Source organism: Thermobia domestica, chromosome 11, assembly GCF_964235325.1.
Source record: "Thermobia domestica chromosome 11, izTheDome1.hap1.1, whole genome shotgun sequence".
Lineage (NCBI taxonomy): Eukaryota > Metazoa > Arthropoda > Insecta > Zygentoma > Lepismatidae > Thermobia > Thermobia domestica.
This window is the reverse complement of record NC_137464.1, coordinates 252,174,227-252,197,587: the sequence shown is the minus strand read 5'-3', so window position 1 is coordinate 252,197,587 and position 23,361 is coordinate 252,174,227. Positions and strand designations below refer to the sequence as shown.

The window sequence follows — 23,361 nt, the reverse complement described above, 5'->3', positions numbered from 1 at the left end:
TGCATGTATAGTTTGAAACGTTAGTTTGGAACGTTAGTATTAGCAAATAGAAACCGTTAGAAAAAGGGTAAAGCGGAGAGCGAGAGAAGACGTGGATTTCAACTGCATTATTAAGTGAACAGTGATAAACTAATATTAATAAGTATTATTATTATTATTATTATTATTATTGTAAACTTTTGTGTTCCGTTTTCATAAAGGCTAGTAAAGGCTAGGTTATATGGGAACAGAATGTCTAACTTTACTGCAGATCGAACTTAAGAACTTTTTGTGCCGAAAGCTAATGCAATAAACATAGACCTGAGATTGTTTGAACATATTACCCAGAATGAAATGTAGTAGTAGTGATTAAAATTAAGAAAGTAAAAAGGGAAACATTATACTCATATTTTCTAATTGGAAATCATAATATAGCAAATAACTAATTCTCAATTTGTTTTATTGTTCGTTCTAGGTGGTGAAGGAAATAAAAATGTTAATAGAAACACTGGAGAATAAAGCTTATTTTTGTGAATTGTTTGCTGTTGAAATATAGCGGTGTTTTAGCGTAAAGGAGTGATAAATTAGTTTTAAACATGGATTCACTGAAACCTTTTATCTTAGCACAAGAGGTGAAAGTGATTTCACAGACTCATCTTTGCCAGGGACAGAGTTAACAGCCCAAATTGGAAGCATTGATATTTTACCGAGGGAATACAGAAGTCGTTTTGCCAGTGGTTACCGCACAACCGAAGGCACTGGAAACATATATCAGTTGGGATATATTTTCATATAATCACGAAGTTTTATATAGTTTAATATACATTAGTGGAGAACGAGTTATATTTTTGTAGTTTTTGGTAGGAATTAACAGATTTTGTATGTTATTTACTGAATTCCAGATTTATTTTGTTGCGTGAAATGATAGAACTAATCTGAAAATAGTATTTCTGCAGAATCATACAAATTTAACACGATACCCAATTGTTTGGTTTTAGCGTGATATAGTAATCTTCCTTTCATGGTTGGAAGAGAGGTAAAAACGTGATCAAATTCCATAAGTGGTGAACAAGCAAGCGGAGAGGGGATGAAAAATCTTTTATTTCTGTGGCGCAACTGAGTGAGATCGCCGAGGGTTTTATGATAAGTTTTCTTGTTTCGTATTGCTTTGAGAGGAAACTTAACATTTTTGAAATGTCTGCAGAATGTAATTTATATGAATTCATATCATTGCACCACCATAGTCGCTTAGTTATATATATAAAGGTATAATAGCAGTGACGGCTGATCGTGTTTCCTGTATCAGGTAGCAGGTGTCTTATTTGTTTTTTGTGTATATATATATATATGTGTGTGTTTGACTTTCAGTACTGTGACACAAAGGATCATTAAATTGAATATTTTTCTTCGTCGTTTAGGAAAGATGAGGCTAGGTAGTTGGGTTGCTGTGATTAAAATATATTCCTTATTAGCTAGTTAATTGTGAGTTTACGTACAGTTAAATGAAAACAAATTTAGTTTGTGGGAAACCTATGTCTGTGTGTTTCTAAGTTTATTGTTTCAGGATCATATCTTTTCGCATAGAGAAAAGGGATTAATAAAGTATGCAATTATAATTTAGTGAAATGAGAATGTGAGGAAACGAAGGAACTCAGGGCACGATGTTTTGTACTAAAAATACACTTCGAATGAACGAAAACATTTCTTTTCAGAAGTGACATTTTATGGACAGTACTATTTACTGTTTACGAAGATTTGCTACCAAACATTTTAATAGAAACGTATTGTAGGTAAATAATGTTGCAAGCGTGATATGGTATTGTTAACAAATGAAATATGGAATTAATTTTTATGTATTTGTATACATAATACATCAAGTTGAAGGAAATGGATTAAAAATAATAAGTGGTGTTATATTAATGAAGTTGATTGCTTGAGTGAAGGATATTATTAACCTTGAAAACCTTTGTTTTTCGCGGAGATTTTATTAGCGACTATGAGTATAAGAATAGTAGATGAGTAAATGAGATTTATGTAATAACAATAATGCACGTCAGAACAACTTTAGCATCATATAAACTGTGTAGGTAGTAATATTAATAGTGCGTTTGTTTTTATTAGGATTAGCTTTATATACAAATTGAAACGATTTATAATAAAGCATACCACTAGGAACACATTTGGCAACAACTATTAGCATGACTGTCAACTATGGGAAGCAGCGTGACGGAGAGACCGATATGTTTAATATATAATAATGAGTGAATTTTGCACCTAGAAGTTTATATAATCGACAATTTAAAAATGTTTTGAGGGCTGCATATGATATTCAGACTCATACGATTTTGTATTTTATTTAAATTATAATGAATGTTTGTTTGAATTAAAAGGGTATTTTATTTGTAGATGTTGTTTCTAAGTTAGAAAAAAGAAACTATTCTTTTAATGGTGTTACGGTCGCTAGAAGCGAAATTTTTAAATACCTTCTATTACAGGTAATAACTAACATGTTTTTTTCAGTTGAGATAGGTGTCTTTAATAATAAAAACTATTCTGAACTTCTAAAATTTTAAACTTTATTGTATTTGTTAAAATGCATAAGGAAATACCATTTTAAACTTTTAGTTATCTGCATATACAGTGTAGATATAATTGTTATAACAGATATTAGATATAATTGTTATGACATACAATTATAACAGATCAGAACTGTCGTACTTTTGAAATTAGATCTTGAACTTTAAAGATATTATGTTGTGCAGTTTGCACTTACTGAATAAAATTTGGTATTTTAAGAGAAACTGTTAAGTTGCTCTTTTACCCATTGCAATTATATTGGATTGAAATACTGAAGTTATTGTTTTCTGGAAATGTTTGTTACTATTTCGTTGGTTCTTTTATTGATTGGGAGAGAGCTGTTATTTAAAGTGGAATTTGAGCCATTACTAATGGTTGTAACGAGAAAGTATGTCTATTGGGAAGTGTGGACTTCCTATTACGCAGATGAGAAATTGCCTGTGCTCAAGATAGCATTACGAAAATGAATGTTTCCACAAGGGATTGAATTACTATTGCTCATATCAAGATCCATTTTAACTGTACCCAGGAGTTGGTTGATAAGTAAATTAGTAAAGTATATTTTCAAACGGCGTTGAAATTTATTTTGTATTAGGTTATCGACTACTGTTTCGATTGTTATATCAATTTTATGTTTTATATAACAAGGTTATAAAGAACGGTATATTAACAGTAATAAGGTTTCCCAATCACAAGAGGGACAACTCCAATGCAATTGGTGGATATATGAATTGTTATATAAGATTAATTCTTATAGCATATAGCATTTCTTTTATATTATCGTAATTGCATAAGAACTGTATTATGAAACTACGAGTGTTTTATGATCAATTACCTGATATAATGTGCTGTCTGTTTTCGGGCGCAGTAACGTATTGGGTTAGTTACCTTTATTGTAGATTATTATTTTAAGTTACAATTTAATGAAACATCAAGTTGGCAGTTTGAACAACGCACGATAGTGTATTATTTCGTAGTTGACCAATTTAGATATTTGTAAGTCTCCGGCGGTGGAAAGTAATATGTTAACTCTTAAATGGATTAAAAGTTCAATTGGTACGATTACTTTGATATTTAGTTTGAAAGTTGAGTATTACTTAAAAAGTTTGTTCGTTTGTTAGTTTATTATGTATATAGACAAATGTTTCTATTCATACTATTTTAAAAGTATTCATAATACAGTTTTAGTGGAACTCGTGAAATTTGACGAGTAGCGACTCGAGATATTTCACTTCGAAAATACGAGTTTTTTGTGGTTCGATCTTAGCCCACCAAGCGGGTCCGTGGTTCGATCTTAGCCCGCCAAGCAGTTATTATGGTTAACACACGGCATGAGAGCAAGTTTTCTCAGGATTCTCTCATTTTCTCCCTGAAATCAATTCACTTCAAGTAAGATTTTTTATTTTCAAAGAAATCGCGAACTAAGCGAAACCTTCATTATACATTATTTAATGATAATTATAAGGTAGTATCATAACCTCGTGATGATTATATTGCAAGAAGGTAAAAAGATCAAATTAAGAATGCTTTATATACAACTAAAACTAATTCAATATTTTGAAAGAATGATTAAAGCTGTTCCAAAAATTGAATTTTATTTCGACAGCCACATCTTATTAAACGCTTGCAGGGACTTGAGTTTACTAATAAGTACATGAAAATTCGTCAAATCGTAATACCGCAAATTATAGATGTGTTAAATATCAAATAATACTCTTCGACAAAGTGGATAACACACTTTGAACAGATTGAATCTAGTCTAACCAAATGGAGTGTCAGGAAACAATTTAACAAGGATACAGGTCTTTGCCGACTGACCGTTTTTAACCTTGACATCTGATGTGCTTTGAAGTCCAGGTGTTTCCATTAAACTGATAAACATGTCCCCCGGGCTCTTGTGGCTGTTGTGGGTGTCTTATGTGTGAAGCAGTAGACCGATAGTGTGCAAGCTGAAATAGGTAAATTCTATTTTCAAAGAAGCAAATGTATTGAACGTTATGATTCACAACAAAGCCACATCAATGAAGAAAAAGAGTGGTCAGAAGAAAACCATCAGCAACATTTCCTGCTAAGCATTTATGGCGAACTATCACTAATTCCAGCCAGCAGTTGGGGTGGAAGTAAATGAAACCAACTAACGCGTTACCTCCCACACTCTCTCATCAATCATGTGTTACGTGACATGAATATGGGGATTTAGATTACAATGACAAAACCGCTAATAAGGAATTATCTCGCCTTTGAAAAAGCTCCCATGTTGCTGTGGGCATGCAAAAAATGGCCTCTTGTTTCATGGAAATTCTGTAATATAATTGAACGATTCATTGTTCACCTTATTTCAGTCTTCTTTATTTATAGTAGACCTTCTGAAAAGAACACGATTCACCTTGTCTCCGTCCAACCATAAAACGTGGCATCGGCTATGCAATATCATGGTTTTCAGTAAATCCTGTACTAACGCTTCCCAGTTACGTCACGGCATATGGTTATGTCCATTTTAGAGGGACATGTGTATCTACTAATCCAGATGTTTTCGGGTAATGATGCCATATTCCATCTTGATACTAAGTCCATTCACACAACTGGAGCTGTTACGATGCGATTTCAGAAACATGGATAAAATTATGCATCGCCCAATTCTTGGACTTGAACATAATTAATCATCTGTGGGAGTAGTTTTGAACAACACCGAGTCCGGTGTAATTTCCGCCTCAATTCTCTCTCGCAAAACTAAATAATGCACTGCGCATGGTATACTATATTTAACTTTGTACCATTTACGACCTCTGTGACTCCATTCCATATCGCATCAGAGCAACTCTGAGAAAACATGAATGCTAAACACTTTTTATTCTTCTCCTTTAGCCTAACCGGCATAACCGTGGGACGTAAAACTCAAAATTTCATTTTTTCACTTTTTATTCTAGCTGGATATAATACTACAATTTTTTAATTTTCTGGTACACTAAAAGGTAGAAACTGTCTTGTTACATCAGTATATAAAGTAAATTTGCATTAATTTCTTTTAATACAATATTTTGTTGCTAACGATTTTCCTAAAACTAAATTCCAGGAAGTTTTTTAAAGCAGCAAATTATACTACATGTTGTTATTTAACTTTTCTTTCCATTAAATCTTTTATGAATACTTTTAAAATAGTATGAATAGAAACATTTGCCTATATACATAATAAAATAACACAAACTTACTTTAATACTCAGCTTTCAAACTAAATATCAAAGTAACCGTACCAATTGCACTTGTAATCCATTTTTAAACATTTAACAGTTAACATATTACCTTCTACCGCCGAAGACTTAAATATCTGAATTGGCCAACTACGAAATAATATACTATGGTGCATTTTTCAAACTGCTAACTAGATGTTTCATTAAATTGTAACCTACAATAATAGCCTACAACAAAGGTAACTAACTCAATATCTCACTGAGCCACAAACTGACACGTACGGCATTATATCAGGTAATTCATTATAAAACACTCGTAGTCTTATAATACAGTTCTTTTGCAGTGACAACAATATAAAAGAAATGCTATATGCTATGAGAATTAATCTTCTCTAACAACTCATATACCCTGTCCCTATTGTGAAATCCACGTCTTCTGTTGCTCTCTGCTTTACCCTTTGTTTCTAACGGTTTTTATTTGCTTCGACACCTAAAAGAACAAAAAACAAAATGGAATTTAGTTACTTACCGTATTACAACTTTTCGAATTTCAAAATATAAAGTATAATATTCAAAGTAGTACTAAGGCTCCCAACTATATAGGTAACACATTGCCTTTCCATGTGAGAGACACCAATGCAATTAACGGTGCATTCCACAGGTTACTGCCCAATAGAAGTTTGATCTTACATAGTAAAGTTTATACCATATATTATCACATAAGTAAAAAGTTCGCACTGCAAGCAAAAGGGTTAACTTTTTTCCATGCGGGAGAGCCCTGGTTCGACTTCCCGGTAAGCCTGCTAATTCCGTGTTGAATATAAGTTCTTACACAGTGAAGTTCATAAAATTGTATAATTACGTATAACTGAAGAGTCCACAGTGCAAGCATAAGAAGGATTAGCACACAGTTTTCCACGTGAAACATCTCTGCTTCAATTACCGTTAAAGTCATGGCTCCCTGTCCAATATAACTTCCTTCTTAACATATAATTTATATATAGCTTTTATAAATCTTACACAATTCATAGCTACATACAAGCAACAAGTTTGTACTGCAAGCAAGAGGTTTAGCGTACGGTTTTCCACGTGGGAAAATCCTGGTTCGAGTCTCCGTGCAATGGACAATCTAGATTCCCTGTAGCCTACATATTACATTATACTATACCTTAGTCAAGTTATAATTCTATAAAAGTACACCGAATAATATCGTTTTCAATGCCGGAAAATCCGCAATCAATTCCCGGTTAAAAAAAGCACTTCCATCCCTTTATACTACCGACTATTACAATATGTTTTACATGTATTTCATTTACAGTGTTCCCATATAAAACTTCCCATATAAAAATGAACAAGTTTAAAACATGAAAAGGTAATACTACAAAGTTAGTACCTACCAATAATTTCCTCTTCCAGTGCATTCTACGTGTCGATTTTCTTCCAACACTATACTTGTGCTTCTTATGTCATACATAACTACCGATTCATTTGCATGATCCGTACAACGTAACTGTAATAACCTTGAGACCAAAGTCGAAACTTCCTAAAGTTTCTTTCGCCCATTCCAACGACCAAAATTCCAGAATATTCTTTCCCCTTCCAACGACCAACATCAGCTGCCGTGTTAAATGTCATGCGTGTAAATGAAACAAAGAATATATTACCTTCTTATACATGTGTGATCTGCATATTTCATTTCTAAAGGCATTTTTTATATTCTGTTTGTCACATCAGTATTTCTTCAAGCGGAAAACATTCAATATACGTGACATTCTTTTTTCTATCCAACTTCCGTAAACATAGTAATTCATAGCTGCATATATATCGTATTTCTTCTGTGTCATTTACAAGACCATTAATATGTGGAGGAAGGTGTATCAGTCATTAAAACTGTCGACCATCCGTGAATAAAATTATTAAATATCATGTAATATATCGTCGAATAATCAACAAGGAGTTTTTGCGACTTCTTCCAGTTACTCATAAAGTACACAAAAGTAGATTCAAGGTTAGAGTACTAGTTTCCAAGATCTCTAAATTGTCATAAAGGTACAGAAAGCTGATTCAAGGTTAGTGTACTACTTTCCCCGAATCTACTCACACGGTATTTGTATGCGCCGTTTTTGTTCTTGCGCGGTTTATATTTATGCTGTTTTTGTCTAAGCAGTATTTGCGTGCGCAGTAGTATTCCTATCTTGACCCGTTCGTGTGAGTGCAAGCCCGAGTACAAGCCCAATGGAAAGAGGTGAGTGCGACCCCAACTGACGTCGAGCGCAAGTAATTGCGAGAACAGTTGAGGGAGTGGTCGGAACCGCGAACCCAGTTGGAAGATATGGCTCGAGTGGGAGTGAGCCTAGTTCGAAATGTTGATCTATGGTTTTTGTTCATTGGCTGTTTTCGCTCACACCGTATTTTAATGCGCTGTTTCTGTCCTTGCGCGGTTTTTGTCCATGCGCTTTTTTGTCCTTATATTTAGGAAGAGTGCCTGTCAATTATGCAACCTGAAAAACAGTAAAGACATTTGGGGTGTCAAACTTACGGGAACTTCTGCTGTAATTATTCCTGACTCATCTTTCCTAGGGATGTCTATAAAAATTGTAAAGAACCTGTGAAATTGGTTCTCAACTTAATTCCTATCTTGACCCGCTCGTGTGAGTGCAAGCCCAGACGAGAGAGATGAGTGCGAGCCCAAATAACCGCGAGCGGGGGTGATTACGAGAACAGTCGAGGGAAGTGGTCGGAAGCGCGAGCCCAGTTGAAAGATGTGGCTCGAGCGGGAGCGAGCCTAGTTCGGAATGGTGATCTATGGTTTTTGTTCATGGGCTGTTTTCGCTCACACCCTATTTTAATGCGCTGTTTTTTGTCCTTGCGCGGTTTTTATTCATGGGCTTTTTCTGTCCAAGCGGTATTTTTGTGCGCTGTTTTGTCCACACGGTATTTGCATGCGCTGTTTTTGTCCTTGCGCGGTTTTTGTCCATGGGCTCTTTTTGTCCTTATATCTATTTAACTAATAACAGTTCCTGACAATCATGCAATCTGAAACACAGTAAAGACATTTGGGTTGTCAAACTTAAGGGACTTCTGGTTTAATGTTCGTGACTCATCTTTCCTAAGATGTCTATAAAAATTGTAAAGTCTGTGGCAATGGTTCTCAACCTATAAGCTATTCCATGCAACCTGATAGGAAAAAGAAGTTTTTTCTCCCACCACGCTCAAGTACAGGTGAATGTTGCTGTTCCGTCTTCCATCAGCCCCCGCACACGGAAGTATAGAGTGTACCTAAATATGTCTAAATAATAAATTCAACTTTCATAATAACACTAGTATTTTAAAACAATTACATTTGCCTGTATTATAATGAGATAAGTAATACGTGTTATTATAATGGAAATTTTATTGAACAGTTGTATTGTTTATTTTCCTTCTTTTTCGCAGTCGGGCTTGTGGCATAATGTTGGAATGGCAAGGGATGGCAGGGTTGGTAATTCAATGGGTATTTATTTATTGATACAATAATTTCATAATAATATAAAATTAAAAACCAAGTACAATATATATGGGTAAATTATCAGAGCGTGAAGATGATAACAATAGAACCTGAAATGCTTAAAAAAAAAAAACACTTGTCGTTCCCTCTCTTATTAACAGATGTTCTTACATTAAAAAGAACTATATATATACACACACGGATAATATTGTTCCAATAATAATTTTGTTTGTTGAGCCCCTCTTGCAGAAGACCGGGAAATGACTTTTTATTGTCTTAGAAATATTATCTATCTCCATTAATAGGAATAATCATTTGCAGTACTTAACTTGCAAGAGAGAGACGTTTATGGTGTGCAGAATATAAAATGAGTTCTACGTCCCACGGTTATTGGGATTTAGATTTCTGGGCTTTCTGCATCTATGGCCATTTAGCCCGTCATATGTGCTCATCGAGCACACTACCCGGGGAAAGGGAAGGAAGGAAGCGGCCTGGGACCTATAAGTTAGGTACCACCCCGGCATTTGCCTGGTGTGAATGAGGAAAACCCAGAGAAACCTCATTCAGGGTGGCTGGTCTGTAAAAGCGTTATACACTTTTTCGACCGAGTGGCCCCTCCGGGAATCGAACCCGGGACCGCTCGCACCGAAGGCGAAAGTGTTAGCGACTACGCTATTCCACGGTTAGGCCGGCTAGGCTAAAGGAGACGATGATGATGAGAAATGAATGAAATGGTAGAATGAAGAAAGTGAAAGGAAACGGGAGAACCCGAAGAAAACCCACATACAAGGTATAAAATCAAAAACAAAGTACAATATGTATGGGTAGATAAGATGATAATAGAACCTGAAATGCTAAAAAAACTCATTTTCTCTCTTATTAGCCGATGTTCTTACATTAAAAAGAATTATATATATATATATATATATATATATATGCACTGATAATAATCTAATAATAATTGTGTTTGCTGAGCCTCTATTAGAGAAGACGGGGAAATGATTTTTTATTGTCTTAGAAATATTATCGGTCTCCATTAATAGGAATAATAATTTGCAGTAATTAATTTGCAAGAGAGAGATACTTATGGCGTGCAGAATATAAAATGAAATCTTTGAGTTTTCGTCCCACAGTTATGCCGGCTAGGCTAAAGGAGATAGTGATTATGAGAATGAATGAAATGGTGGAATGAAGAAAGTGGGCGGGAACGGGGCATCCCCGAGAAAACCCACGCACACGGTTTTGTCAACCACAAAGTTTACTTGGCGCGAGCTGGGATCGAACCAGGGACGCCATGTACCATATGTGAAAGCTCTACCACTGAGTCACCGCGGCCCCGGATGTGCAGGATAGTGTAATGTTGTGACAAGGGTTGATTATTGTGTAAGATAGAAAAAGTAATGATAAATACTGGTTCGTTCAATCATACAAAAATAACGAACGCTTTGGCTTAAAGATCTCAAAGGCTCATCGTAGCAGAAACAAACTTTTCCATTAGATTTTAACCTGCAAAATGTCAATCTTTGTTATCAACCATCCTTTAAAGATCCTACTTTACATTGTCCGGAAGCCTTCTCTTTCTCCCAGCTAATAGTTTCCTTCGCCTCGGCTTTTTGAATAGGACTTGGTGACTTGGTGCGCATTTCCCATACAAGCAACGTGTCATGTTGATCTTATACGTATTAATTTTACTATCTCTTTAATACACGGTGACCTGTAGTTGGTGTGAAATAAAAGCTTGTGTAGCGTTTTAATTTACCTGAATGTATACCTCTTTTGCTCCAAATATTTTTATCAACATTTTATTTTCGAAACCCGGCAGTTCGAGTTCTTGTATTCGTGTTAGGGATTAGCTTCCACAATCATACAAAATTGGACAGATTGAGCTCTTAATGATTTTAATGTTTTCGATATTTGTTAAGACAATAAAATGTTTTACAGTGGGATAAACTTTAGTACGTAAATAATATGCAATACTTTTCTACAAACAAAAATTAAAAAACAATAATTGTTACTCGAGGATGATAGCTAAAAGAAACAGGAGTGCTTTCATTAGGTGCGAGCGAATTGACGTACGAATTTAGAATTTACACGATTATATTTATTAGAAAAGTTTCCCTCCCTGTGAAGGTCAACGACTAGTTTTCCCCTTCTGCAGTGGAACGTGGTGGGAGGTAGGGGAATTTCCTATCCGGTTGCCTGGAATTAACTTTAGTTCATATCTTGACCCGTTCGTTTCAGTACAAGCCCGAGTGAGTACGAACGCAATCGAGAGAGAGTGCGAGCCCAAGTGACCGCGAGCGAGAGTGATTGCGAGAAAGTTGAGGGAAGTGGTCGGAAGCGCGAGCCTAATTGAAGTGATCGTGATCCCGAGTGAGCGCGAGCCCAGTTGATAGAAGTGAGCTCGAGCGGGAGCGAGCCTAGTGCAAAATGTTCATCTATGGATTTTGTCCATGGGTTGTTTTCGCTCACGCAGTAATTGCGTGCGCTGTTTTTGTCCACGCGGTAATTGCATGCACTGCTTTTGTCCTTGTGCGGTTTTTGTCCACGCTCTGTTTTTGTCCACGCTTTATTTACATACTCTGTTTTTGTCCACTGGTATTTGTATGCGATGTTTTTGTCCTTGCGCCGTTTTTGTCGTTACGCGGTTTTTGTCCATGCGCTCTTTTAGTCGTTGCGCTGTTTTGACCGGATACTGGGGAAATACAAACTTGAGTAGTGGTTCAGATCCCATTTATGTCCCGTCTCGCATATCAAAGAAGGGATATGTATTTGTCATATCTATTATACACCTTAATTCGAAATAGTAACTTCAGCTTTTGTTGCTTACGAGTTTAAAACTCATATAAACGAATTTTATATAAAGCTCAGTGCACAGATTTTTTGTTTTAAATATCTAATTTATAATACAATTTTGGAGATTTATATATAATTGTGTCTTCATATTCCTCGCTATCTGTGTAGTGAATTCAATATTTTAAAATGAACTAGTTCGTGATTTCCTCTTTTTAATGCGTGATAAATAATCACTTCCTTGGAGAATGTTTATAGTGATCTCGGAAGAAAAAGCTGATCGAAAGATACGAGGATCACTACGAAAGTTTTGAGATCTGAAATAACTTACATACTTAAACTCAATTTAACACTTACATTTTCTCAAAGTATTTACCATTACACTGTACACACTTTTGCATCCTCGAAAACCACTTTTGGAAGCAATGTTGCCAGCAGTGGCGTGCCGTGACTTTTCTCACAGGGGACTAGGTTCGAAGAGAATGTGTGCTGTAGAGTGGAGGTCCTGAGTAGTATTGTTGACACCAAATAACACAATTTATATGTTTCTGTAAACGTTTCTTCAACCAAGCCTCTTTCTTTCAAGAAATGGATAATTTCAGTCACAGTTTTATTTGAAAAATCTAAGAGTCTGTAAACCTATATTAATTCACTCCGCAAATTGTTAAGATTTTAAAAAAAGAAAACTCCCGTAAATTTATTTAAGGGTCAAAAACAAGCAATCAGGAAATCGAGATTTCAAGCACTGAAAATTCTTTAAATCTAACAGCTCAAGAGATTGTAACTCACTGAGATATTGAAATCACAGTATCAATAATGTCATTGAAGAGACGCACGTATTAAATTTCTGAATCTGTTGAGTCATCTACTTTACGTCTTTTATTAGAAGGTTCCCGTTGTCATCCAATTCTACTTTTCTATAAGTCTTCAAAATTGTTTCTTACATAACTAAGTTGAGATACCATCTTTTATACTTTTTGGATGCAATATTTCACATCCAAGGTTTTACTTTAAAGAATGTTGAATAGTATATCCGTGCGCGAAAAAAAAAATGACTGAAAACTTTTAGTAGAAATGCAAAATCGAAATTCTTCAATGATGACTCACACATTTTTTTCTTTTTTGTAGTCATGAAAGCTTCGGTGTCGCAATTATCTGAATCTTCTACAATGTTCTCAGAACACCGTAAGAGTTCTATTTGATTTTCATTTACTGCATTCACAATTTTGGAATTGTAAGTCCATCTTGGCAACCGTTGAAAATCGCTTAGTTACTTCTGATTCAGAAAGCGCGTTACAGGGTTTCGATGAATATGAAAAGAAATTTGGAATGCCACTTATTCTAAAAAAAAATATTTTACATTCCTTGATGTGATTAACAGACTGTGGAACAACGAGATTGAGTCTGTGATTATAGCAGTGTATGGTGAGTGCACTCAAACACGTTTTCACAAAAGATTGTAAACCGTTCAAATGTCCAGAAAATGTGGTAGCTCCATCCATAGCCTAGTGCTACAAGCTTTTGCTTACAATTAAAATGAGAGAGAATTTGGAAAGCATGCTCACTTAAAGCAGTCGCAGTGCAATCACTAGTAACATCTGCCAAACAAATAAATCTTTCGTGAATTGCCGTCTTTCACGTACCGATTGAATGTTGAGAGATCTTTGCAATGTCCGTAGTTTTGTCCAACATTATTGCTGTAAGAAGTGTATTGTTTATTTCTGACTTAATTTTATCCAGAATTACTCACCAACACATTTAATAATATAATTCTGAATTCTTTTTGATGTTCCTTTAAACACTCCCATGCTGTGAAGATGACAAATCAACATGGGCGCCCGAACAAGAGGGCAGGGTGGGGCCCGGACCTTCCTCTGGCTCACGAAAATGTATACGTAATATAGCAAAAAAATACGTAATGTATACGTATGTACATTAAATACCAGAAATACCAGACGCATCTTAGCCACCATGGAGATGGCCCCCTCCCTAGAAAATTTTCTTTAGGCGCCCCTGCAAATCCACTTAGTGTCGTACTTAGGAAGTAACTGAATTAATTCAATATAATTTCCCTGATTGACAGAATCTTCCTGTTTGTTATAACTTCTAAATGATAACTCTTGTTTAGCCATAAAACAAGAGGAATAAATCAATCGGTTCATTAGTTCTCGGTTTGCATTGCTTGCTCAATCAACTTCTGCATTGCTTGCTCAATTAAAAATCAATTCTGGTTTCCCGAAAGTTTTCAATTTAGTTATTGTGGACAGGTGTGAATAGCATTTTTCTTGGCGCAACTTGGGTTTGTGAAAATTGTTCATGTCACAAAAGCCATCATTCTTCCACACGTCCTTTTCCATGTGGAACAGAATACAAGGCCAGCAATACAGTTTGTTTCTTGTCTTACATGCAGTTAACTATTTCGAAGAAGCAAAATAATCCGTTTTGATATTATGTATATAATCTTTCATTTTTGTCTAAATGGAAATGCTTGGAGTTGTTCTACCACTGGTTATTATTTGTTGCATTTCTTGAAAATTAAGGAATCCAATGGTCCAGAATACAAGACTGAAACGGCCGATCCCCACCCCTACTGTCCCCTGTACCAATTGAAGTAATGTCACTGCTTGCGCCATCGCTTTGCTGCAAGGGACTCGATTTCTCAGACGAGTCCCCTTCCATACTTTATTCTTTGAGTCATTTTCAAAATTTATTGGTAATCTAAAATGTTCACACTTCATTAGATCTCTTAAAGTGTCAAGGTTAATACTGTAAATTTAATTGTGTTAAAACTATTAACCGTAAAAAGCAAGCGATCATTAAATTCACTTACAACAGAACGCCCGTGCTTAGCACTTAGACAACATAATATGAGGACTAGCTGGCTGGACCCTGTTCCCTTCTCCGAGAAAAGCCGATTAAAACCCGAGCGTTTCCAATCTCCACTTCGCTGTCGCACCCATCACACGGGCGCTGACTATAGTTGTGTCAGAACAATTGAAATAGTGTTATTTTACGAAAATACTAACAATGTTTTCGTTTTCTTTGGTATATATTTATCACAAAATACTTTAATTAAAATGCCAGGGGACTAGCCTAGTCCCCTAGTCCCCTTGACGGCACGCCGCTGGTTGCCAGTCTTTTTCTTCAACTGTTGAAAGTTCATTGTCGTAAGCCACTACAGCTTCTTCAGGGCTGCAAAATCTCTTCCCACGCATGCGATCTTTGATCCTGGGAAACAGAAAAAATCACACGGAGCCAGGTCAGAGCTATACGGCGGATGAGTCATAAGTTTGACCGTAGATTCTAAAACCTGAATTGTGGTGTTGGCCGTGTGTGCGGACGCGTTGTCATGATGAAGCAGGATCCCACGCAATCCAGTTCTTGGACGCCGTTCCCGAAGCTTCTGGAACACTTTTGTTAGGCAAACAGTGGTGTACCACTGAGCAGCAACAGTACTTTGTTCTTCAAGTGGAACAGTTGCAACATGGCCAGATTTGGAGAAGAAAGTTGCGACCATCTTCTTCCCCACACTTCGCGGTCGCTTCACTTTCGTGTGTAGATTTTCGTCTGGAAAGATCCAAACTGTAGACTGGCGTTTATTTTTAGGGTCAAATTGATAGATCCAAGTTTCATCACCAGTAACAATGTCTGAGACGCGTCGAGAATTGCCTTCATCAAATTTTGCAAACATTTCTTCACACCATTCCACACGCATGCGCTTCTGCTGTTCACTCAAAGTGTGAGGCACCCAACGAGATGAAACCTTCATGAGCCGAAGATGATCATGAAGAATTTTTGTTACTGCTGGCGATCCAATGTTCACTGTAGATTCAATGTCCTTAAAAGTTGTTCGAGGATTTTCTCGAATCATTTGTTCCACAGTGGCAATGTTTTCATCTGACACAGCTGTTGCCGAACGTCCAGCTCTCTCTTCATCTTTAAGCGATGTCCGGCCTCTTCTGAATTCACCAAACCACAGAAAAATTGTAGCACGGGAAGGAGCAAGGTCCCCAAATGCCCCCTGCAGACGGTCAAGGCTTTGTGTCTCGTTCAAACCACTTTTGTAATCTAAAGGATCATTGCCCGAGAATGTTCCCTTTCGAGCTCCATTCTAGACAGCCGAATACTGCTCACATCAACAAACCAGTGAAGGCGATACGGCCACGCCGATAAGCGAGGCGAGTTAAAACTTGCTTCGCTTGTTCGCTCTGGATTCGACTACCGAACGCAATTGTTGGAATTCAAATACTATGCCACAACAATGCGTATCTCAAAACTTTCATAGTGACCCTCGTAAGGAGAGGTGGTGTGTAGACAGCTGAGTGGACACCTGCAAAATTCCTTATCTGATTACTTGCAAAGACATTTCTCGGTTGCATGAGCACAGGAAAGACTTTTTGCTCTGTTATTGAAGATTGAAAGATATGATAAAATGTGGCCCCTTGAAATACGTTATATCCCTCGGCACCTTATATATCACACCGTCATTAATAAATCATATATAATAACTTCCTTTAAGTAATCAGTAAAATGTTGTGACTCTTATTGAAACATTTAGGTTGCGAGCGAAGCTCGCAAGAAAATATTTACCAAATATATTTCTTTGCAAACCGCCCCGCTCGCCTCCAACTTTAGCTAGGGCTCTGGTTGCACTTACAAGGTACATTAGCGAAGTGTCCCCTCGAGATTCGTGTAAAATTGATTAAAATGCAAAGTTCTCCGCGACCCAATGTGTATTGCACTAATTTTAGCGGCCTATACCGGTAATTTGCATATATATGGGCCTTCATATATCCGAAATTCAATCATACATTACTATAACGTTCGGACACAAAATTGCTTTTAGTTTCTTTAGATGTAAGTGGACATGAATGTGGACATACACAAAACGAATTGGAACAAGTATTGGTTCTCTGACACATGTTACTCACCCTTGCCGCGATCTTGGATCCGCCATATTGGATTTAACTTTCGGTTTTTCAAATGGGAATAGGTGTGAGTTATACATCAAATCATATATAATTTTCTCGGAAATTCACTGGTGTAGTGAATTTTACCGTAGCTTGTACCGTTTGCAAGGCATTACGTGTTAAATCCCTCCAGGCACTTAATGAATAGACATAGTAGAGTAAAAACAGTTACGCTTACGTGTTTGATGCTGATCAGTTAAAACAATTTCTACCTGTACAAACTCTTTACAACATTAGTGTCATAATGTTATTACATTTCTGTGAGCGATTGTTACTATTACTTCCATGTTATACTATAAGTTTTTATTACTTCCATGTTATACTATAACAAGAAAATATTGTATTACGGCCAAAATGCCTAATGTAAATCCAAATACGACCAGATTTGTGTAAAGACAGATTTGTCTGTGTGTCTTATGTACGTACGTTCAGGAAATATTTCGTCAACGATCAATCACGTAAAGGTTACATACATGTATACACGGAGCTGTGCACTACTTTCTATGTGATTCAATATTCGTGAAGTGCCTGACGTTTAACATGCAATACCTTGCAAACGGTATAAGATACGGTAAAATTCACTACACCAATGAATTTGCGAGAAAATTATACATGATTTGGTGTATCACTTGCACCTACTAGAGCCTGTCTATCTCATCTATGCCCTCGGAAAGTATGCGAACTATACTTCGGCCCCACCCCCGCCATCCCTGTGACGGAGGAAATTCTCCCTTTGCTTAGGGAAAATAAGTGAATGACCTCAGCTGTGTTGCCAATTTGTCATTCAATCATTTGGTCTTGACGAGTGAAGATCGTAGCCTACTTAAAATGGCTAACAAGATAGAGGACAGCGTAGTCCGTGAAATAATTCATTTTGGCAACGCTTCCGCATCTAACAATTGAAAGCTCTCGGCCGCAACAGTTTCTTCCTCCTTTTTTGAGGGAGGTACGAGAAAGCACACATTGACTGCAGCGCCAGAAGGGGCACAGATCAAATAGAAAGTCTCTACCATTTGAAAAACAGAAAGTTAAATCGAATATGGCGGCTGAGGTGGGTAGCAGTGTCAGAGAAGCAGTAGCCCTATTTGATCAAATTTGTTTAGCGTATGCCCACATTCATGTCCAGTTTCCTCTAAAGAAACTAAAAGTAATTTTGTATCCGAGCGTTATAGTAGTGTATGATTGAATTCCAGATATATGGAGGCCCATAAATATACAAATTACCAATATGGGCCTCTAAAATTAGTACATTGGGCCGCGGAGAACTTTGCATGTGAACCAATTTTACAGAATCACGAGGGGACACTTCTCGGATGTACCTTGTTAGAATTTTGTTAACCTTACCGGTAGCAGTGACAAGTGGAGAAAGAAGTTTTTTCGAAACTCAAGCTTATTAAAAACTATCTACGTTCTTCCATGTCTGAAACACGCTTGAGTGGTCTAGCAATATCAATAGAATACGAATTGGTTGAAACATTAGACTGCGCGAATGTGATAAAGGAATTTGCTCATATCAAAGCAAGAAAAGTTTATTTCAATTAAGATATGTTAAATTTACGTATATCTGTTGTGTTTTAGTACATTATAAGGCTTACGCGATTCACTGACATTAGTTTTGCCGTAATGTCTGATTCACTATATTATCTTCATGCTCCATACTCACCTTTTAATATAAAATAAGCTTAAAAGTTAAAATTGTTAGTCGTGACTAAAGCATAATTATTTTATTTTCTGTATGCGCTGCTGTATGTCACAGATATGCAGCGAAATCGAGCTTACTGAATATTGTGTCATGTATGCCGTCGTTTAAATATTACATAAGCATTCGAGAGAGGTAGTTCAATTTTCTGTTTATTTTTCCATTTCATACATGTTTTTAAATGAGGCAACTTACTTTTTCGTGACACTTGAACGACTTTTGTCAAAATAAGGTTTGTGGATTAAAGGGGCGGCATGTGGAACTACTGCCCTGGGCGGCAAAACTGCTAGCGCTGGTCATGTTTCCGCAAATGCAATACATAAATAACTTCGCCGTATTGGATAGCTTCTTCGTATCAATTACATTTACTATACAGGGTGTTAATAAACTATACCGACAAACTGTAAGAGGTGATTCCTCACATTAAAATAAGAGAAAAAGTTCTATGTAGGGAAGTGGGTAGTTTCAGAGCTAGGGCTTTCCAAAATTGCGAAGAAGCTAAATTTCAACAAGCTCTATTTCGAATTCTGAAAATTGTGGATGGTGGTCCGTATCAGCGTAAAGGAAGCCACGCATACACAATCCAAATGTGCCTATTTCATCAATTTTCAATAGGCGTATAGGGTATTTCCTACAGGTTGTAATTCTCAGATATGCTGTCAATAGAATTTTCAGATATACCCTAATTTTAAGGAGGGTCCAAAGCAGGTTTGGCTGGTTTAAACCAAGGTGGTTTAAGCCAGCTGTTTTTTTTTTTTAAAAAAAACAACTGGTTTAAACCAAAAAACGAAAAATGTTCGTAAAATTGTAAGTGTTTGTAAAATCTTGATGAACACACATTTGTGGGTTATCACGTTTCACTCCCGTATATTATTCGTATTATATTCAGACCTAAATTCCCCATTCATTACTCAAAAAGATTATACTACAAAAGCAACTTTTTTAAATATAAGTTTATAAATGTTTGTTTTGTGATTTTTTTTTGTAGTTATTATTGTTATGTAATTGCAATCAGAGAAAAATTCTAAATAATGATTCGTTTCAATGTTTACTATTGATAAAATACATCGAAATGCCGTACTTTTTGTGTGTGTGGGGGGGGTCATAGAGACCCCGCGAGAGGCATTTAGTGAAATGAGAAGTATCTTTGGTATATATTTATGTATAAATGAGTCTGAACCAAAGTGGACTCAAATAATTCGTATCTTTATACACTTTTCTTACTGATATGCAAATTAAGTCGTTGTGTATTTCTTTAATTTGGACCAATAAAAGTCGTTGTTAACTAACTTGAACTAAATTAGTTCTTCTGTGCTCCGTAGTACTTTGAAATTGTCCATATGTAATTCTGTATAATGGTTTCACTTGTGCAACTGTTTATCTTTTTGTCTTTCTGAAATGACTCTTGACAGTTATATCAAGAAGCATGTAAAGATCAGTACAACGTATTTTTATCACGATTCCCTCGTGAGTGAGTCGGCAGACCTATCACATTTGTGGCCAATTAGTCCTGGTTCCGAGTTCAAATGGAGGACAATTTCTCTCGGATGTAACTCGAGAAGCAGTTTTTATTCCGCTTTAAGCATATGTGACTCCTTCCAGCATAACCCGGCTGTTGCATAATAACATCAAGGCGAAACAAACTTATTTCTATCCATATATGATATGAATATATAGAGCAAATTATTTAAACCAAATAAACCTGGTTTAAACCAAAAAAAAAAAACTTTTTTTGTTTTTTTCAATAAAACCATGGTTTTTGCCAACCCTGGTTTAAAGTAGGCAGGAGGTAAGCCTTGAGAACAATGGACAGCCAGTGCTTCGGAGGGAAGTCGGAAGTGTTAGGAATTGGAAGCTCCATGTTTTTTTTGTTCGGAATAACGTGTGATGATATGTATTTCGTCACAGGATATATTTCACGTTTAATAAGTGTGAAAGAAAATATCGCAGCATGCGTTTTCCCGAGTACAAGAGACCGTGCTGCTGACGATCTTTAACACTTCCGACATCGCGCCGAAGGATTCCGTGTTTAGTGCTGTCAATGCTTATCGTTCGGTAACTTTAGACTAATCATAAAGTCAGAGCATATCTCAAAATTCGGTTGATGGCATGTCTGGGAATTTCACCCTGTATGGAATACTCTGTATACTCATTGAACACTAATGAAATGTCGTTTTTGGACTGCGTATGCATTACTTCCTTATGCCATTAAACTTTCTCGAATTCGAAATTTGACTTTTTCGCGATTTTGGGCAGCCCTACCTCTGAAACTATGCACTTTTCCCCACACGTCCATATGAACTTTTTATCTTATTTCGATGTGAGGAATCACCTTTTACAGTTTGTCGGTATAGTTTATAAACACCCTGTATAATAGCATTAACTCGTTTTCATTACTTATTTGCTTATTATTCACTTATTACTTATATAGGTGGAGGTACAGAATAGTCCATCATATTTTTCTTTCACTCTTCTTGCTTCAAATGATTCCCTGAAATGTTCTGGACTTATTACCCTGCTGCATGCCCAAATAATTGCGTACAGATTGATAATGTGTGTGCAGACTGATTTTCTTAACCTTACGAGTGTACGTACGAGTCTTACGTACGCCATTATAACGCCTGTGCATGAAACACAAAACAACTTGTGGTAGATGGCCTCTAAAAGCGAAAGTGCTATATAACTGAATCAGTTACGGGTTTCAGCAGAGGGGTTACGGGTTGCGGTGTGGCAGCATGGGAGTGCACCCAGAGGAATCAGGCGAGTCAACGATGGAGAATATACGCTTGAACAAGGGTAGTGCAAAAAACATTTGATATCGCATAAAATCACGTATATTAGAACACTTGTAACGATTTCACACAACTAACTCAATACTCGTAAGCACAGAATACAGTTTCCTACATCGTACAGACATAGACTACTCCGCCAGTGAAAATTAGGGGTTAAGTTCAGATAAACCCCGCTGAGCCAACTTATGTACTAAGTGAAATTAACAAAATCTAACCTAAACTAAAGTTATCTAACCTTAACTAAACTAACCTAACTCAACCTATACATAAGTAGTTATTGTCGTGTTGAAAAGCTGGCGGGGCTTAACGGAATAATTGCTGAAATTAATATCCTAGACAATCCCTTTTCATATACTCATTTTAATCGTAAAATTACATTTTTTTATGACACACTATTCTGCACAAATATTTGTCATTATTGCTTCATTATTCATGCAAAAGCATAAATAGGTTGTCCACAATCAACGAGCTTGAAGCGCAAAGGAATAAACACAAAATCTTCAAATTATATTTATATTGAATCATTTAGGTGTCATATTAAATAAGTTCATAACACATTTAATGACTTAGCAATCCAAATCCTAACATATGTATTGAAATATTTGGATATTAATGAACGTAAAACGAATACGAAATCATGCTACTCTGATATATATAATCCTAATCAGTATCTAGCATTCTCCATGCAATGTAATTCGATAGCACCAGCCAAAATAAATATCATGATGTTCCAGAATAATGAACCAAATGTACATGAAATTAAGTGAACTAAGAATTTGTTAATATCCTTTAAAGCTATAAAATTTAGATTAGTTACATATCGGAAAGAAGCTTGTTGCATCAAGTTTCCTACCGGGTTAGGCTTATTAGCCTTTCATAATTTTCGTCATAATTATTCTTTCAAGACAACTAAAATTCAGTATCATTACCTTAGAAGACATATAAATTTTTCAGAAACAGAACATAAACTAAAATCTTCGCATTTACCTGATTAAGTTCAATATTTCGTCTCGGTTTTAGTGCCTTTCAACGATAACTTGATCGTATTAAGAGTATGATTTCAGTACGTTAGTGTTTTATTATCTTCATTCTTTGCAGTTTTCAACTAGCCACGAGATAGCGTTGGCATCGCCAATTCCAAACTAGCATAACATAATTAAACTTTGAAACGTTGAAATGTAGAACACAATAACAGTTGAATAAATTCAAGTTAAACAGAATATAAGTCAACCAAATTAAAATTGCTAATACAAAACGGCGGATTATTGGATTTGTAATAGACTTAAACACATGGAGAATTACAAGTACAATAATTCCTTTGCTCTTTCCAGATTAACGCATTGGCTAAACATTACTTGAAGGTTGTTTGGAACGACTTTAAAATAATTAAAGAACAAGTCAATGTAAGGCTATATTTATACTGTACAAAAGTACTATGTCCTAACTATATCATTTATAGTATTTTGCATTACATACTATGAGCAGGAACGTCATTTGGGGAGGAAGCAATTGCCCTCACCCCCTCCCAATAAGGAACATCCAATTTATAAATTGTAACACTAAATTGTAAAAACATGAAACTCTTATGTGGATAGACAATGTTGCTCACGCCTGGCAAAATCTGAAATGACGCTACTGAGAATAAGAATCAAGAGTCGAATTGGTGTTCTCGAGTTCCTTGCCCAATTCTCGAACGGTGTGATACGGATTTGTTGTAACAGCTCTCTCAAAGTATCATTATCCAGCTGCAATCTCTATTTGTGTAGGAGTCAAAACTATACAGTGCGTTCCACGAATAACGCTAAGGCCCGTCTCCTGATGAAACCAAAGCAGATAGAAACATGAAATCTTTTGTAACCTTCAATGGACATAAAAG

The 23,361-nt window shown here is 36.1% G+C and overlaps 2 protein-coding genes across 3 annotated transcripts in view; one reads left to right on the top strand and one right to left on the bottom strand.

The window, feature by feature from the left end:
* The window catches only part of LOC145664929 (uncharacterized), a 257,404-nt gene extending 234,805 nt beyond the window's left edge, over nt 1-22,599 (bottom strand). The window contains exon 1 of one of the 2 annotated variants that reach the window (XM_081732035.1): nt 22,473-22,599. The gene's annotated coding sequence lies outside the window, so the exon portion shown is untranslated. The remainder of the gene's footprint in view (nt 1-22,472) is intronic. The other variant, XM_081732037.1, reaches the window with a different exon arrangement.
* The window catches only part of Adsl (adenylosuccinate lyase), a 647,432-nt gene that overhangs the window by 86,116 nt on the left and 537,955 nt on the right, over nt 1-23,361 (top strand). The window lies entirely within an intron of this gene.